This window comes from Bos mutus, chromosome 15 (assembly GCF_027580195.1).
Source record: "Bos mutus isolate GX-2022 chromosome 15, NWIPB_WYAK_1.1, whole genome shotgun sequence".
Lineage (NCBI taxonomy): Eukaryota > Metazoa > Chordata > Mammalia > Artiodactyla > Bovidae > Bos > Bos mutus.
Window position 1 is genome coordinate 29,156,584 of NC_091631.1, and position 19,126 is coordinate 29,175,709.

At 39.2% G+C, this 19,126-nt stretch overlaps 1 protein-coding gene across 5 annotated transcripts in view; it reads left to right on the forward strand.

Moving 5' to 3' along the window:
• The window catches only part of FAM168A (family with sequence similarity 168 member A), a 211,290-nt gene that overhangs the window by 32,861 nt on the left and 159,303 nt on the right, over nucleotides 1-19,126 (forward strand). The gene's annotated exons all lie outside the window — the stretch shown is intronic.

Below are 19,126 nucleotides of genomic sequence, written 5' to 3' on the forward strand. Positions count from 1 at the left end.
TCTCACATCCATACATGACCACAGGAAAAACCATAGCCTTGACTAGACGAACCTTTGTTGGCAAAGTAATGTCTCTGCTTTTGAATATGCTATCTAGGTTGGTCATAACTTTCCTTCCAAGGAATAAGCATCTTTTAATTTCATGGCTGCAGTCACCATCTGCAGTGATTTTAGAACCCCCAAAAAACGTCTGACACTGTTTCCACTGTTTCCCCATCTATTTGCCATGAAGTGATGGGACCAGATGCCATGATCTTAGTTTTCTGAATGTTGAGCTTTAAGCCAACTTTTTCATTCTTCTCTTTCACTTTCATCAAGAGGCTTTTTAGTTCCTCTTCACTTTCTGCCATAAGGGTGGTGGTGTCTGCATATCTGAGGTTATTGATATTTCTCCTGGCAATCTTGATTCCATGATACTGTTTATTGAGTACCTGTTGTAGCCACGTGTTCTGGGAAACTAACTCACTCAGAAGGACAATGCAGATAGTGGAGTGCAGTTTATTACACCGGCGGGCCCAAGGCAGAGTCTCTTCTTAGCCAAGGACCCTGGCCAGTTTTTCTGAAAACCTTATATACCCTAAGTGTACATGTCCAAACCCACCTCCCCAAATTCCCTGAAATTAGTCTGAACAAAGGAAAAGAAAGATATAATCAAAGTTAACCTGTGATTCATATGCCTTAAGCCTAGGTAGTTAACAGTGGACAATTATCAGTAGGCCTGTGGTCATACCCCAATAAACATAATAGAATTTATGATTCTATTCAGTTACACAGATAATTAGGGTATTCTTTTAGGCAACGGAGAGTCTAGGTACGAGCCCTGGGGCTCTTCCATCCAGGGGGCCTGGTTTTCCAGTTGGTATGTCGTTTCCATCGATACTGGGCATATAGCTCAAAGTCCACAGTCCAGCCCAAGATGGAGTCCTGCTTTCAAGATGGAGCCTGTTTTGTCTGTTTTCTCCTTCATACCTACTAGATGATTTGCATATATTGTCTTATGTAATCTCCAGAAGAGCCCTTCAAAGTAAGTACTACTCTCCCCATTGATGATGAGGGTCAAAGAGGTGACTAGAGGTCATACCCCTGGAGAAGGCGATGGCACCCCACTCCAGTGCTCTTGACTGGAAAAATCCCATGGAGGGAGGAGCCTGGAAGGCTGCAGTCCGTGGGGTTGCTGAGGGTTGGACACGACTGAGTGACTTCACTTTCACTTTTCACTTTCATGCACTGGAGAAGGAAATGGCAACCCACTCCAGTGTTCTTGCCTGGAGAATCCCAGGGACAGGGGGTGCGGTCTCTGGGGTCATACAGGGTCGGACACGACTGAAGCGACTTAGCAGCAGCAGAGGTCATACACCTGTAAATATTCCCCTGTAGTATTCTCTATTACAGTCCTTCCCAAAGACTATATTGCAGTATTGAACCTCAAAGCAGGATTCATAGAAGAGGATACTTAAGTTATCCAAAAATTTTATTTTTATTGTTTAAAGTGAGTGGAGTGTCACTTTTTACCCCTTGTTTAAATTATACAGATATAAGAATAAAGTAATTTTAGTAATGGAAGGAGGCCTGATAAAGACTTTGGTTTATGGATTTTTCTTTTAAGTGAATTGGTTGACCATTTCCAATCTTGTATGCCATAATTTTAATATACTTATTCAGGATATAATATTAACCAAATTTGTGTAGTCTTTGTGTTCATTCTACAAAGGATTTAGGATAGGTTACAACTTAATAAAAAGGACATTTTTCAGTTATAATAAAAATGGAATAATATATGTGTCTTCCTGCTTGCTGTAGGTGAGCTCCAAATTTACTTCTGGATTTTCCTAGAAAATTTCCTAGAAACCTTTTCCAATGACCAAAAAAGTCATCAGAAATAAAAATAACTTTTAAAAGTAGAAAACAAGGAAGTTGCCTGGCAGTCCAGTGGTTCGGACTCTGCACTTTGACTGATGTGGGTCCAGGTTTGATCTCTGGTTAGGGCACTAATATCCCTCAAGCTGCACAGCGCTGTCAAAATAATAATAATAAAAGGAGAACACAAAACAGTTTTTTGTTTAACATTCAATAAGTTTATCATTCAGGCATAGGGAACAGCATACACATAACCATATTGGCAAGAAACCTGAGCCAAATGCTCTTTGTTTACATGTTTCCATCCATTTTTAATATAGTACCTTCTTGTAAGGACCTGCCCTTAGGGGAGATGGCTTAAAATGTGCAGGCTATAGTTTAAGGTAGTATAGGGTAAGTTCCCAGTGAGGTGTTGGTCACTCAGTTTTGACCGACTCTTTCTGAGCCATGGACTATAGTCTACGAGGCTCCTCTGTCCATGGAATTCTTCAGGCAATAATACTGGAGTGGGTTGCCATTTTCTTCTCCAGGGGATCTTCCCAACCCTGGGATTGAACCCAGGTCTCCTGCATTGTAGGCAGATTCCAGTTCCCACAGGTGGGATTAATCTACACTTCTGTGAATATAGAAGCTCCAAGGAGGGGGAGACCTCTTTTGGCTAGGGTAACCAGGAAAGGCTTCCCATGCAGAGCTGTGGGAATATTGGGAGTCCATCAGTTAAGCCTGTCTGGCTGGAATGGGAACTTCATATATGAGCTCAGACCATTCAAACACATAGGTAATCCAGACATTTCTGTTGCAGGATAGGTTTCAACCTCTTCCCCCTTTCAGGACTCAGAGGCTCCTCATTTCTCTATACCAGTTACACCTTCTGCCAAGACCCTCCTTTGTGGTCTGCTAAGTTCCATTTCCCAGGATGCATATACTCTAAGAAGCTACTGTATCTCCTATATGTTCAAACATACTTTCTCCTCTTTCTTTTTTCCGAAATGACTTTTTCCTTAGCTTACATGTTTCTGCACTTTTCAGTCTCATCACTGGAAAAAGGAGAGCTGGTGATACATCTGTCAGCTCCTGATATCCTTATTAATGGTATTAAAAATGTGCTTTGACATGTGGAGATAATAATGTACTTCTTAAGTATGTTAATAATAAATTGAGGTTAGGATAGTTTCCATATTAAAGAAAATCAATAGATTAGTCTCAGCAAAAAGTATCTTAATTTTAAAGTGGGTAAGCCAGGGATATAAAAATTGAAACTGTCTACTATGCTCTTGTCTGATATAGTTTTTTTGATGAATTATATTACCCTACAGAATATCCTTACACAATACCTGACATATTTATTGTAGATTTTCAGTAAACGTTTGTTGAATTGTGTTTGTTGTTGTTGTTGTTCAGTCACGCATTCGTGTCCGACTCTCTGCAACCCCAGGGACTGCAGCACACCAGGCTTCCCTGTCCTTCACTGTCTCCTGGAGTTTGCTCAAACTCATGTCCATTGAGTCAGTGATGCCACCCAACCATCTTATCCTCTGTCTTCCCCTTCTCCTCCTCCTTTCAGTCTTTCCAGCTTCATTAGAAAGGGTCTTTTCCAATGAGTCGGCTCTTCGCATCAGGTGGTCAAAGTATTGGAGCTTCAGAATTGTATTACTTAACAACAAAAAAGCTTTTTATTCTGAAATAATTGTAGACTAACAGAAAATTGCAAAAATAGACATAGAGTCCTGTGTAACCTACCAACTTTCCCTGTTGATGACATCTTATATAATGAAGAAAATGTCAAAACCAGGTTATTGACATTGGTACAATATGTTTACTAGACTACAGACCTCATTCATTCTTTTTTTTTTTTTAACATGCATTCCTTTGTGTGTTTGTGTGTGTGTAGGTCTATCCCATGTATAGATTTGTGTAGTAGCCACCACAGTCAAGATACAGAGTTGTTCTGTCACCTCAAAGGAACTCCTTGTACTAGTCCCTTTAAATTTGTGCACACGTTTCCTTCTCTGCTTCAGCCTATTCCTATCATCTCCATTTGTAAACTAGTTTTGTGATTTTGAGAATGACATATAAATAGAATCACATAATATATAAATATGAGATTGACTTCATTAAGCAGAATGCCCTTGAGAGTTAGATTGTTGTGTGTGTCATATTTTGTTGTTCTTTTTCTCTGAATAGAATTCCATTGTATGGATGTTGTTGTTTTAGTCACTAAGTCCTGTCCGACTCTTTTGTGACCCCATGGACTGTAGCCTGCCAGGCTTCTCTATTCATGGGATTTTCCAGGCAAGAATACTGGAGTGGGTTGCCACTTCCTTTTCCAAGGGATCTTCCCAATCCAGGATCAACCCTGATCTCCTCTGTTGCAGGTGGATTCTTTACTACTGAGCCACGGGGAGCTCATGTGTTGATGTACTGGTGTTTATTTACCTGTAATTCTGTTGAGGTACTGGTGTTTATTTAACCATATTTAACCACTCACCTTTTGAAGAACATTTGGGTTGTTTCCAGGCTTTTGCTATTACAAATAAATCTGCTATAAGCATTTGTATACAGGCTTTTGTGTTTTTATTTCTCTGGGATAAATACCCAAGGGTGTGATTGCTGGGTTGTATAGTAAGTGCATGTTTAATTTTATAAGAAACTACCAACCTGTATTTTCTAGAATGACTGTACAACTTTACATTCCCATCAGCAATGTATGAGAAATCCAGTTTCTCTGCTTCCTTGCCAGCATTTAGTAGTAGTATTGTGTGTGTGGGTTTTTTTTTTTTTTTTTTATTTTTGGCTCTACTGGGTCTCATTGTTGGTCAGGGGCTAGTCTCTAGTTTTGTTCCCTGGGGCTACTCTCTACCTGTGGTGCACAGGCTTGTTGCAGTGGCTTATCTTATTGCAGAGTGCAGGCTCTAGGGCATGCAGGCTTTGGTAGCTGTGGCCTGCGGGGTCTAGAGCATGGGCTCAGTAGTTGCATGGGCTTAGTTGCTCTGAGGCATGTGAGATCTTCCCTGACCAGGGCTTGAACCTGTGTCCCCTGTGTTGCAAGGCATTAACCACTAGACCACTGGGGAAGCCCCTATCATTGTGTTTTATTTCAGCTATTTAAATACGTATGTAGTATTTCTTTGGGGCATCCTTGGTGGCTCAGATGGTAAAGAATCTACCTGAAATGCAGGAGACTAGGGTTTGATCCCTGGGTCAGGAAGATCCCTTGGAGAAGGGAATGGTTATCCACTCCTGTATTCTTGCCTGGAGAATTCCTTGGACAGGAGCCTGGCGGGCTATTGTCCACATGGTTGCAAAGAGGCGACATGACTGAGCAACTAACACTTTAACCTCTTTCAGTTTTTCTTTGATTAAAGGTATATTTGTCTTTTAGTGGTGGGTTGATAGCCTTAGTCAAGGATAGCTTTTCAAATTTGTTGTTTGTACCCATTGCACTTAAGTTTTTTTAACGTACTTTTTTCTTTTTTGGCCGCATGTCACAGCTTGCAGGATCTTAGTTGCCCAACCAGGGATCAAACCTGGGCCCTGTGCAGAAACACAGAGTCCTAACCATTGGACAACCAGGGAATTTCCAGTGTATTTTCATTTTTTAAAAAATGTAGACCTGCAAAGCTGTTTAAAACTTTTCCCAGTATTTTAGTTTTCTCTTTGTCGCTACCTTTCTCCTAGATCCTAGCAACAGGTGTCTTAGCAACAGTGCTTTCACTGGTCTTTGCTGAGTGAAACTAATTCTATAGACACAGCTACTTGGACTTATTTAGTGTTAGTGTAGTGCAATTGAGGATTTTGTTTATATTCTCATTTGTGGCAGCTCCCTAGAGATATTTTCTTTCCTGATGAGAAATCAAGAAATGCCTTCTGTCTTTTATTATAATTTGGGCCATGGGAAGAAAAGGCAATACATAGCTAAATTTGGGGAATGTGTTTGTAAGGGAGGATTCTCTTATATTATGAATGACTGAGGTGAAATTCTCATAACATGAAGTTAACCATTTTACAGTGAACAATCTTGTGTCATTTAGTACGTTCACAGTGCTGACAAATATTTCTATCTAGTTCTAAAACATTTTCATCACCTCAAATAGAAATCCATACCCATTAAGTAGTCATGCCCCATTCTTCCCTTCCGCCAGCCCCTGGAAGCCACCAGTCCGCTTCTGTCTCAGTGGATTTACCTGTTCTGGATATTTCATGTAAATGAAGTCATACCATATGGCCTTTCGTTTCTGGCTTCTTTCTCTTAGGGGAGTGTTTTTGAGGTTCATCCACATTGCAGCATGCATCAGTGCTTCATTTCTTTTTATAGTTGAGTAATATTATACTATCGGAGAAGGCAATGGCACCCCACTCCAGTACTCTTGCCTGGAAAAGCCCATGGACGGAGGAGCCTGGTAGGCTGCAGTCTATGGGGTCGCTAAGAGTCGGACACAACTGAGTGACTTCACTTTGACTTTTCACTTTCATGCATTGGAGAAGGAAATGGCAACCCACTCCAGTATTCTTGCCTGGAGAATCCCAGGGACAGGGGAGCCTGGTGGGCTGCCGTCTGTGGAGTTGCACAGAGTCGGACACGACTGAAGCGACTTAGCAGCAGTTAGCAATATTACACGTACGGATATGGCACAATTTATTTATCCATTCTCCTGTTGATGGACATTTCGGTTGTTTCTACCATTTGATTATTGTGAGTAGTACTGCTGTGAACTTGTGGGTATGTGTATTGTTTGAGTACTTGTTTTCAGTTCTTTGGGGTCTATATCTACCTCATATAGTAATTATTTAATTTGTTGAGCTGCCAAACTATTTTCCGTAATAGTTGCACCACATAACATTCCCAGCAACAATGTATGAGGGTTCAAGTATCTCCACATCCTTGCTAACATTTGTTTTATTATCCTTTTTTTTCAATGGCCATGTTATTGGATGTGGTGTAGTATCTCATGGTTTTGATTTGCATTTTCATTTTAACTAATGAGTTGAGCATCTTTTCATGTGCTTGTTAGCCATCTATATATCTTTAGATAAATATTTATTCAAGTTCTTAAACCATTTTTAAATTGGATAGTCTTTTGGTTGTTGAATTATAAACATTCTTTTTATATTCTGAATACCAGACCTTTGTCAGATATGTGATTTTTAAATATTTTCTCTCATTATGTAGGTTGTCATTTCACTTTCTTGATCATGTCCTTTTTTTGCACAAAAATCTTTTAATTTTCTGAAGTCCAGTTTGTCTGTGTTTTCTTTTTTACTCATGCTTTTGGTGTTATATCTAAGAATTCATTGCCAAATCTAGGATCATGAAGATTTACCCGTTTTCTTTTAAGAGTTTTACGGTTTTGACTTTCATATTAGGTCACTAATTTGAGTTAATTTTTATGTATGGTATGAGCTGAGCATCTAGCTTCATTCTTTTGCATGTATTAATAAATATGCAGTTGTCCTGGTGTCATTTGTGGAAGACAGTAGTCTTTCCCCATGGATTGGTCTTGACATCTTTGCTGAAAATCAAGTGGCCATTGATGTTTGGGTTTACTTCTGGACTCAATTCTGTTTCATCAATCTATGTTTCCCCTTATGCCGGTACCATGTTGTTTTGCCTGCTCTAGTTTTGTAGTCAGTTTTGAAATTGAGACTTGAGTTCTCCAGCTTTGTTCTTCCTTTTCAAGATTGTTTTGGCTATTAATATTTGAGCTGCTTGTAATTCCATATGAATTTGAGGATTGGCTGTTTCATTTCTAAAAAAAGGCTGTTGGATTTTTGGGCTTCAGTCTAGGCTCTCTTTCTTGTAGATTGTATAACATTGTGCAGTATAGATACTGTGTTAGCAAAAACAGACATCATTCCCATAAACTTAAGGAGCTTATAGTCTAATGAATGAGACATTGATCAAATGATCATACACAGAATATAAAATTATAACTAAGGTAAGTACTGCCAGTTAGTGCTTCATGTTGCTGTGGGTAAATGTCATATGGGAATCTGACCTAGTTAGAAGTTAGAAGTGAAAGCTTCTCTAAGGAAGTGATATTAGATGTGAAGTCTGAAGGATAAGTTGGCATTTTGGGGGCAAAGACAGGGGAGTATGGTGAGTAGAGTCTTCTAGGTAAAGGTAACAGCCTGTATAAAGCCTCAGTGATAGAAAAGAGCTTGGTGTATTTGAGAAAATGAAATAAGGACAACCTGTTGCAAAGTATAGAGCTAGAGGGGGAAACATAAATAAGAAACATAGAAGACCTGAAGTGTTTCTTTATACAGAGAATAATTGGAAACCATTAAAATTTTTTAAATGTTATTATAAAATATTGACTATATTCCCTGTTCTGTAAAATATATCTTTATAGCTTATTTATTTGTACATAGTAGTTTGTACTTCTTAATCCCCTACTCTTATCTTGCCTCTCCCTCCTTTTCTGTCCCCACTGGTAACCACTAGTTTGTTCTTTAAATCTGTGAGTCTGTTTATGTTTTGTTATATTCATTTGTTTTATTTTTTAGATCCTACATATAAGTGATAACATACAGTGTTTGTCTTTCTCTGTCTGACTTATTTCACTATGCATAATGCCTTCCAAGACCATCTGTGTTGCTGCAAATGACAAATTTCTTTTTTATGGCTGAGTAGTATTCCATTGTATATCTATACCATATCTTCTTTATCTATTCCTCAGTTGATGGACACTTAGGTTGCTTCCATATTTTGGCAGTTGTAAATAATGCTGCTATGAATATTGGACTGTATGAATCTTATTGAATTAGTGTTTCTTTTTTGGTTATATACCCAGGAATGGAATTGGAGATCACATGGTACTTCTATTTTTAGTTTTTGGAGGAGCTTCCACAGTGGCTGCACCAATTTACATTCCCATAAACAATGTACAAGGGTTCCCGTTTCTCTACCTCCTTGCCAACATTTGATATTTGTGGTCTTTTTTATGATAGCTATTCTGATAGATGTGAGGTGATATCTTATTGTGTTTTCAATTTGCATTACACTAATGATTAGCATTGTCGAACATGTTTTCATGTGTCTGTTGGCCATCTGTATGCTTTCTTTGGGAAAATCTTTATTGAGATCTTTTGCCCATTTTTAAATCAGGTTCTTTTTTTTTATATTGAATTGTATCAACTGTTTATATATTTTGGATATTAACCCCTTATTGGTTCTTTCATTTGCAAATATTTTCTCTCATCCAGTAGGTTGTATTTTCGTTTTGTTGATGTTCCTCTTTTGTGCAAAAGCTTTTAAGTTTAATTAGGTCATGATGTTGTTATTGTTCAGTCGTGAAGTCATGTCCAACTCTTTGAGACCCTGTGACTGTGGACTGCAGCACACGAGGCTTCCCTGTTCTTCACTATCTTCAGGAGTTTGCTCAAACTCATGTCCATCGAGTTGGTGATGCCATCCATCCAACTTATCCTCTGTTGCCCTCCTTTTACTCATGCCCTCAATCGTTTCCAGCGTAAGGGTCTTTTCCAGTGAGTCTGCTCTTTGGATCAGGTGGCCAAAGTATTGGAGCTTCAGCCTCAGTATCAGTCTTTCAATGAATATTCAGGGTTGATTTCCTTTAGGATTGTCTGGTTTGATCTCCTTGCTGTCCAAGGGACTCTCAAGAATCTTCTTTAGCACCACAGTTCGAGAGGATCAATTCTTTGGCTGTCAGCCTTTCTTATGGTCCAACTCTCAGATCCAGGAAAACCATAGCTTTGACTGTATGGACCTTTGTTGGCAAAGTCGTGTCTCTGCTTTTTGATACTCTGTCTAGATTTGTCATAGTTTTTCTTCCAAGGAGCATGCCTCTTTTAATTTCATGGCTGCAGTCACCGTCCACAGTGATTTTGGAGCCCAAGAAAATAAAATCTGTCACTGTTTTCCATTTTTTCCCGAATTTATTTGCCATGAAGTGATGGGATGCCATGATCTTAGGTTTTTGAATGTTGTTTTAAGCTAGGCTTTTCACTCTCCTCTTTTACCTTCATCAAGAGGCTCTTTAGTTCTTTGCCTTCTGCCAATTAGGGTGGTATCAGCTGCATATCTGAGGATGTTGATATTTCTCCTGGCAATCTTGATTCCAGCTTGTGATTCATCTAGCCTGGCATTTCACATGATATACTCTGCATATAAATTAAATATGCAGGGTGACAATGTACAGCCTTGATGTACTCCTTTCCCAATTTTGAACCAGTCTGTTGTTCCATGTCCAGGTCTAACTATTGCTTCTTGACCTGCATACAGGTTTCTCAGGAGGCAGGTAAGGTGGTTTGATATTACCATCTCTTTAAGAATTTTCCATAATTTGTTGTGATCACCCAAACAATCAAAGGTTTTAGCATAGTCAGTGAAGCAGAAGTTTTTCTAGAATTCTCTTGATTTTTCTATGATCCAGTGAATGTTGGCAATTTGATCTCTGGTTCCTTTGCCTTTTCTAAATCCAGCTTGTACATCTGAATGGTCTCTGTTCACATACTGTTAAATTCTAGTTTGAAGGATTTTGAACATTACCTTGCTATCTTGTGAAATGAGTGCAATTGTGTGGTAGTTTTAACATTCTTTGGGATTCTAATGAAAACTGATCTTTGCCAGGCCTGTGGCCATTGCTGAGTTTTCCAAATTTGCTGGCATATTGAATGCAGTAGTTTAACAGGATCATCTTTTAGGATTGAAATAGCTCCATTGGAATTCCATCACCTCCACTAGCTTTGTTTGTAGTAATGCTTCCTAAGGCCCACTGACTTCACACTCCAGGATGTCTGGCTCTAGATTTGTGACCATACCATCATGGTTATCCAGGTCATTAAGACCTTTTTTGTATAGTTCTTCAGTTGTATGCTTGCCACCTCTTCTGAATCTCTTCTGCTTCTGTTAGGTCCTTACCATTTCTGTCCTTAATTGTGCCTATCTTTGCATGAAATGTTCTCTTAGTATCTCTAATTTTCTTGAAGAGATCTCTAAATTCTTTCCCATTCTATTGTTTTCCTCTATTTCTTTGCATTGTTCACTTTAGAACTTTCTTATTTCTTCTTGCTATTCTTTGCAACTCTGCATTCAGTTAGATCACATTAGTTGTTGTTTTTTTTTTTTTTTTTTTGTTTCCCTTGCCTTAGGAGATAGGTCCAAAAAAAATACTGCTACAATTTATGTCAAAGTGTATTCTGCCTGTGTTTTCTTCTGGGAGTTTTCTGGCTGCACATTTAGGTCTTTAATCCATTTTGAGTTTATTTTTGTATATAGTGTGAGAAAATGTTCTAATTTTATTCTTTGGCATGTAACTGTTAATTTTACCAGCACCACTTATTGAGAGACTATCCTTTCCCTATTGTATATTCTTGCCTCATTTGTCATATGTTAGTTGACCACAATATATGGGTTTATTTCTGGGTTCTCTGTTCTTTTTCTTTTAACTATGTGTCTGTGCCTGTACCATACTTTTTTGATGATTGGAGCCTTGTAGTTTATACAGCGTGAAGCCAGGGAGTGTGACACTGCCACCTCTGTTCTTGTTTCTCAAGATTACTTTGGCTAGTTGAGATCTTTTATGTTTCCTCATGAATTTTAGAATTATTTTTCTAGTTCTGTGAATAATGCCATTGATATTTGTATGGGAATTGCATTGAGTCTATAGATTGCCTTGGATAGTATGGTCATTTTAATAATAATCTTCCAGTACATGAGCACGATATCTTTCTTTTAAAAAACTGTATTTATTTTTGGCTGCGCTGGGTCTTTGTTGCTTTGTACAGCCTTTTTCTAGTTGCAGTGAACAGGGCTGCTCTTCATTGTGACGGAAGGGCTTCTCACCGCAGTGACTTCTCTTGTTGAGAGCACGGCTGTAGGTGCGTGTGCTTCAGTAGCTGTGGCACACAGGCTCAGTAGTTGTGGCTTGTAGGCCATAGAGCACGGGCGCAGTAGTTGTGATGCACCAGCTTAGTTGCTCTGCACATGCTCTGCGTATGGAATCTTCCCAGACCAGGGATCAAACCCGTGCCCCCTGCATTGGCCGTGGATTCTTATCCACTGCACCACCAGGGAAGTCCCACAGTATCTTTTGTTGTGTTGTCTTCAGTTTCTTTCATCTGTGTCTTATAGTTTTTTCAGTACAGATCTTTGACCTCCTTTGTGAGATTGATTTATAAGTTATTTTGTTAATTTTGATGTGATGGTAAATGGGATTGTTTCTTTAATTTCTCTTTCTAATAGTTTGTTGTTGTATTTTAGTTTTATATCCTGCAACATTACCAGATTTATTGATGCATGCTAGTAGTTTTTTGGTGGTGTTTTTAGGATATTTTCTGTGTTTGGTGTCATGTCATCTGCAAACAGTGACAGTTTTGCTTCTTTTCCACTTTGGATTCTTTTTATTTTATTTTATATTTCTTGTCTGATCGCTGTGCCTTGGGCTTCAGGGTTTTATGCAAGAGAGAATTGCATAATCTGAATTTGGAAAAGAGCACTTTGTGATGTAAAGAAAGAATTACAGAGGAGTATCAGTCAGTGCAGGTATGCTCTTGCGTAGGTATGATCCATGTGACAGATAAGATGGTAGGTTGGATGAGGAGGATGGTAGGCAGAGTGGAGAAATGTTACAGATGTAGTTCAGTTCAGTTCAGTTCAGTTGCTCAGTTGTGTTCGACTCTTTGTGACCCCATGTAGTGCAGCACACCAGGCCTCCCTGTCCATCACCAACTCCCAGAGTTTTTTTCCCCCAGCATCAGGGTCTTTTCCAGTGAGTCAGCTCTTCGCATCAGGTGGCTAAAGTATTGGAGTTTCAGCTTCAACATCAGTCCTTCCAATGAACATCCAGGACTGATCTCCTTTAGGATGGACTGGTTGGATCTCCTTGCAGTCCAAGGGACTCTCAAGAGTCTTCTCCAACACCACAGTTCAAAAGCATCAATTCTTCTGTGCCCAGCTTTCTTTATAGTCCAACTCTCACTATACATCCAGATGTATTTAGTAGGTTGAGTTGATAGAACTGTGCAATCTTTGGCCACCTGATACTTTGATCACTTGATGCGAAGAGCTGACTCATTTGAAAAGACTCTGATGCTGGGAAAGATTGAAGGCAAGGAGAAGGGGATGCAGAGGATGAGATGGTTGCATGGCATCACCGACTCAATGGACAAGAGTTTGAGTAAACTCTGGGAGCTGGTGATGGACAGGGAGGCCTGGCACGCTGTAGTCCTTAGGGTCGCAGAGTCGGACACAACTGAGTGATTGAACTGAACTGAATGGATGTTACAGATGTATTTAGTAGGTTGAGTTGATAGAACTGTGTAATGGATTATATCTTGGGGATAAAGGAGAAGTGATAAAATGACTCCAAGTTCTTGGCTTAATCGCCAAGGTAGGTGGTGGTACCTTTCACTTGAAGGCACTGGAAAGAGACTGGCTTGCGATGGAATATTATGACTTCGGTTTTGGACATGTTGAATTTGAGGTGATTTTAAGACATCAGACAGATGATGTTGAGTAGGCAGTTAAATAAATGTGCCTGGAACTTAGAGGTAAGGACTAGAGGAAAATTTGTTGTATGTTTGGTGTTTAGATGGTAAATAAAGTCATGGACATGGATTAGATTGTCTAGGGAGAGAGAATGGAAGGAGAAAAGAATAGGGAATAGTATAATCTTGACCGTTTAATCACTGAGCAGAAGAGGACAAACTTGGAAAGCAGGCATTGAAGGGGCAAGTGGAGAGCTAGGAGGAAAACTATGAGAATGTGATATTCAGAAGTCAAGTGATTCAATTAGAAGAAAATGAGCAACTGTGCTAAAAGATGCTGAGAGATCAAATAAAAATAAGCTCTGCATTGTGAAGGTCATTCATAATTTAGTGAAATATAGTGAAATGATTAATGGGAGCTTGTTCAGCTGATAACCTGTTTATTGAAAAATAGATTGTTTACCTAGAAATGTTATTGATTGTGTAGTTTAGAGAATTAAAAAAAATTTTTTTAAGCACTTAGAACCCTTTTCTACCAAATATTACACGAGCCTCAATACAAAGAGATCAAATGAGCTATGCTAATTTAAGTGGGATTATAACACTGCTCCTTTGTATCCCTTCTTCTATTTACTTCTGGTCTGAATACCTTTTCATAACTCTTAATATGCTGAAGATCAGTTTGAAAATCTTATCTAGGTGGTCTGCCTTTACTGAAGGAGAAACTGAGTGTTGGGGAGAGGTAGTCCCTTAGCAAAACACATACTTAGCAGACTTTAAGTTTAGAACTAGTACTAGTACTAGTTACTATACTAATAGTACTCGTACTATTTTGTTACTGTTACTGAAACTAAAGTCCCTAGATCCTCTTCCAGAGCATGTGCCACAGACTCTGGACTCTAGTGAAATGTCTGTTCTCTTTTTTTCAGGCCAGCAGTTCTTACCCTTTGAGTCTTCAGAGTCCCTATGACTTGAAGAAAACATACTAAGAGGGTCTGAAGATAGCCTGCTTCCCCAGTTGTTTCATATTTGTGTCCTCAAGGTGATGGGCCCTGTGGTGGTTGTGTGTTTGCCAACTTCCATTCCAACCCAAGGAATTAGTTTGTGAGTTGGCAGTGGTAATCCCATGCTTCTTGCCAGTGAATGACTTTGGGTATGTGTCCAAATTCTGGCCAGCGAGACATGACAATAATGCTACTGGAAACTTTTGAGAAAGTTTCTTGGTTTAAAAAAATAAAAAAATGATACCTGAAAGGTGGCCTCTCTTTCTGGTGGTTATTTTCTACTACTTATTTAGAGTAAACTGAATCAGTTTGGTTGAAAGGAGATATTAATACTTATCTCAGAGTTATTGTAGGAGTAAATTATTTAATGTACTTGGACACACCTGAAAACTGTTCATTGGATAATAGACCACCCAGCAGAGCTAGATGGAGGACTGGGCCACAGGTTTGGAATGTTTTAAAAAGTATGAAAAGTGAAAGTGATAGTCGCTTAGTCGCAACTCTATACAACCTTATGGACTTAGCCTTCAAGGCTCCTTTGTCCATGAAATTTTCTAGGCAAGACTACTGGAGTGGGTAGCCATTCCCTTCATCAGGGGATCTTTCTGACCTAGGGATCAAACCCAGGTCTCCTGGACTGCAGGCAAATTCTTTACCACTGAGCCACAGGTATATGGAGAAAGAAAAGATCTTATTTAAATTAGCCTTGAACTTGGTGGTGCTGGGAGTGGGCGAGGATGAGGGAAATAGGCCAAAAGGAGACTGGAACTATTTATAGGGCTGATCTGGGGGAGCTATTAATCAGCGAAACATTGTTAAGCAGTAGCAATATCTTGGGCAGTGCCAGTAGAGAGTTTATGTTCCTTTACAAAACATTGTTAACAAATGTCTTAAGTGTCTGTGTCCTGCTTGGTCAATTTGAGGTCTGAAAGACCTGTGGAGAGCCACTTCTTTTTTCTCCTCTAGTGGCTCAGTGCCTGGCCACTGGGGATTACCTCGAAAAGTATTAATACTTGGTAATGACTCAATCTAGGTACTCCTAGCTGAAACTTCTAGCAGAGCTGGAGAAGAGGGTAGGTCAGGGGCCTAGGACCCAGTAGAGGCACAGGAGAGGTACCTGGTTTGAGACAACAGCTGATCATTCTTAAAGTATTTTGGAATCGGATTAACCAAGATTCTGAATTTTCATCTTTACCATTTATATCATCCTAAATAAGTCAGTAGAAAAACAAAAATGTAACATTTACCTTTCAGAATTACTGTTATGATTAGAGCTAATGTTTATAAAGTTCCAACCATAGAGCCCCATGCATATTAAGCATTCAAGTACATGATAGTTGTTTTTGCTGTTACTAACAATTAACAGGGTTAAGTCAGTGAGACTGTACTTTCCTTAACACATCTCTCAGAATAACCATGGGTTTCCTTGTTTGTGACCCCTTTGGAGTTCTATGCTTAGTATTTGTTTTAATTGAGACTCAGTTGCATATAAAATTACTAAATTGGATGTAGATGAAAATGGCAGTTGGAGGGATGGAGGAGACATCGCTGTTTTCCTTTGGCTTCAAGCTCCTAAGCGTAGGCCTTAGTCTTCAGAGTTATACTCTTACTTCTTTATCCTTTATTCCATTTTTTCTTTGTTTCCCCTTTAAGTAACTAATTTTTTTTGCATTTTGTAATTTTTGAAAAATTGTGGTAAAATATACACATGTAAAATTTACTGTTTTAACCATTTTAAAGAGTCCAATTTAGGGACGTTAAGTACTTTCACATTGTTGTGCCACCATCCTACCACCCATCTCCAGAATGGTTTTGTGTTGCACACCTGAAGCTCATTAAACAGTAACTCCCCGTTTCCCTTTCCTTCCAGCCCCCAACAACTACTTACTCTACTTTCTGTAACTGAATTTGACTACTCTAAGTACCTCTTACAAATACCTAGAATCATACAGTTTTTGTGATTCTATGAGTGGCTTTCACTTAGCATGTCTTCATGGTTCATCCATGTTGTAGCATGTGTCAGAATGTCCTTCCTTTTTATGGCTGAATAATTATTCAGTTATATGTATATCTCATTTTTTAAAACCCATTCATCTGTCAATGAACACTTAGATTGCTTCTACCTTTTGATTATTGTGAATTTTCCATTGCTTCCCCTCTTTTTCCCATTGCTTTTTAATATAACAGAAAGCCCCCCTCTCTTTTTCTTTCCAAATACTTATAGAGTACTGTCTTCATGCTCACTGTTTTTAGTGTTGGAGAAATGGCAATGAACAGGACAAAGTGTTTGGAGCTTACATTCTGCTGATGAGAATGGGTCCCTCTTTGGAAGTCTTGCATGGGCTGGTGCTCTGATTTGCAGAGTTATGTCAGGCCAGAGTTTGTATCAGTGGTGTCTTACCATCTTGAATGTCAGAAACCTTAGACCAATTTTTCCTTTGGTTTCAACTTTGGCAGCTTTTCTCGAGGCCTTTTATGAGCCCTGAGGCTGAGTTGGTTGCTTCCCTGGTGGCTCAGAGGTTAAAGCGTCTGCCTGCAATGCGGGAGATCTGGGTTCGGCCCCTGGGTTGGGAAGATCCCCTGGAGAAGGAAATGGCAATCCACTCCAGTATTCTTGCCTGGAGAATCCCATGGATGGAAGAGTCTGGTGGGCTACAGTCCACAGGGTCGCAAAGAGTTGGACACGACTTCACTTTCACTTTGACTTTCTCTGTGCTAACCACCTTTCCCTCATCTTTATCATAATGCTATCTGTCTCTTTTGCTGGACTGATCTCCTACTGGACTGGTGCCCTGGTTGACTGGTTCATGTGCAGCTGCTTGGCTAACAGTATTTCAGTCATTCACGTCCTTTGAGACAGGCCCCTGATGACTTCTGCAGCCATGTCTTTACTACTGCCTGCCTTGCACTTTGTACCCTAGCAACACTAAAATGAATGGCATTTTCTCAGACATGTTAAATTGTTTCTGTTCTCTGGGCTGCCCCCTTTTCCTAGAATGCCCTTATACCCTATCTCCAGGTTCATGCCTTTTCCCTTTAAATTAGTCGTCTTCCACAAAGCCCTTATGGACCCTCTCTAGATTATTTTGTCACATTCTGTTGCTGGCTTCTGTCATGGCCTTTAAAACACTGTATGATAATTAATGGGTTCCATGTCACCAAGAAACTCACAGATTTTAGCATTAGATGTTAGTTGGATTTCTGCCATTTTCTCCCAGCCATCAAGTTTCATTCCTCACCTCATTCACTGAACTTGACTTTGCTGTTGACGGACATTCTGGAATGAAAGTGACCTCCTGGGAATCTGATTGGATTTCCTCTTTATTGCTCCCCCATTGTGTTTCATTCACCCTTGTAGTTGTGTCATTTCTCCCTAGGATTAACATAATCCTTTTGTATAGATATAATATGTCTTTTATATTCTTCTTACCTAGCAGAGAATCTAAAGATTTTGATCAGTCTTGATGGTATTTAATATTCTCACTTTTCTTCTGTAAATCTCTTCTATCCTTTTTTTTTCTTTTCTTTTTAATGCCTATCATGGAAAATTTGAAAACCTGGCAACATCTCCCTATAGGATATTCTTCTTACAGCATACCATGTACAAATTAGCTTTGAAAATTTTCAGCATTTTTTAAAAGTTTTTTTTTTCCTATTTTATATAAAAATCATATTATATATACTGTTTGTGGAGTGCTTTTAAATTTAATATTAGGTTATAAGCAGTTTTCAGTGTCACATTTTTTGTTCAGCATCTATGACTATGCTATTTGATAGCATTGCATGATGTGACTTATTTACTCATAATCTTATTGTTGGACATCTAGGTTACTTTCCATTTTTAGATATTGTAACATTGGTAAACATTTGTAAATTTTGGTCTGTATTTTTTGTTGGCTTTGTTCAGATAAAAATGTAGGAATCTAGTAATTGGAATAAAGGTGTAAATTTTTTTAGGTTCTTGCTGTGTACTGTCAAAATTGTTCTCCTAGTTCATTACAGGGACTCAGTTAGTATTTGTTAAATGAAAGAGTATCTGCTCCTCCAAAAGACTGTACCTAGTCATACTTTGAACAAGAGGGTATGAGTACCCATAACCCCCATAATGCCTTTCATATTTGACCCTCTAAGTGTCCTGTATCCTCATTTGTTCATAGTAGGACTTTATTCTCTTGTTAGTTTCAGACTTACTTGCTTTGTCTTTTTTCAGGTCAAGTAAAATCAGGTTTTTTTTGCTCCTTCTCTCTCAAGAAGAGATACTGACTTTCTCCATATTTGGTCATATTCCTTCTTCATTCTCCCATCATTCATTAGTGGCATCTTCTGACTCAGGCAGAGGTCTCTTCCTGAAACCATAGGGTATGGAAAAACTTGACCAGTCTCATAAGAAATGTTTAAAATATGGAAAGAGATGAAGCCCTATTAGAAGAAACATCTAGTACTAGTTTCTTAAAGACCAAAGGAGATTCTTTTTCTCTTCTAGCTGAGTGATCTTGCTGCTGCTGCTGTTGCTGCTGCTGCTGCTAAGTCACTTCAGTCATGTCTGACTCTGTGCGACCCCATAGACGGCAGCCCGTCAGGCTCCCCTGTCCCTGGGATTCTCCAGGCAAGAACACTGGAGTGGGTTGCCATTTCCTTCTCCAATGCATGAAAGTGAAAAGTGAAAGTGAAGTCACTCAGTCGTGTCCAACTCTTAGCGACCCCATGGACTGCAGCCTACCAGGCTCCTCCACCCATGGGATTTTCCACGCAAGAGTACTGGAGTGGGGTGCCATTGCCTTCTCCGCTGAGTGATCTTACTTAACCTTTAATCT